Raw genomic sequence first — 243 nt, 5'->3', positions numbered from 1 at the left:
AGGGGCGGCCCCTGGGGAGGGGGCCGGGGCGGGCGAGCCTGGGCAGGCCCCGCGCCGCACCCCGGAATGTGGGCAGTGGGCGGGGGCACGTCCCACGGGCCGCGCCCCCGAGGGCGCACAGCGGGTGCGGAGCTCTGCGCCCCTCGCCATCCCAGGGTCCTGGCCTGGGACTGGGAAATCCAGCCTGCCCCACGACCCCGAGGTGGCGGCCAGGTGTCCCCCCACCCCTCACCGCCGGGCCAA

The sequence above is a fragment of the Nannospalax galili genome, unplaced genomic scaffold (genome assembly GCF_000622305.1).
Source record: "Nannospalax galili isolate Female #2095 unplaced genomic scaffold, S.galili_v1.0 scaffold2675, whole genome shotgun sequence".
In the NCBI taxonomy this organism is placed as follows: Eukaryota; Metazoa; Chordata; class Mammalia; order Rodentia; family Spalacidae; genus Nannospalax; species Nannospalax galili.
Note: the sequence above shows the minus strand (reverse complement) of the source record.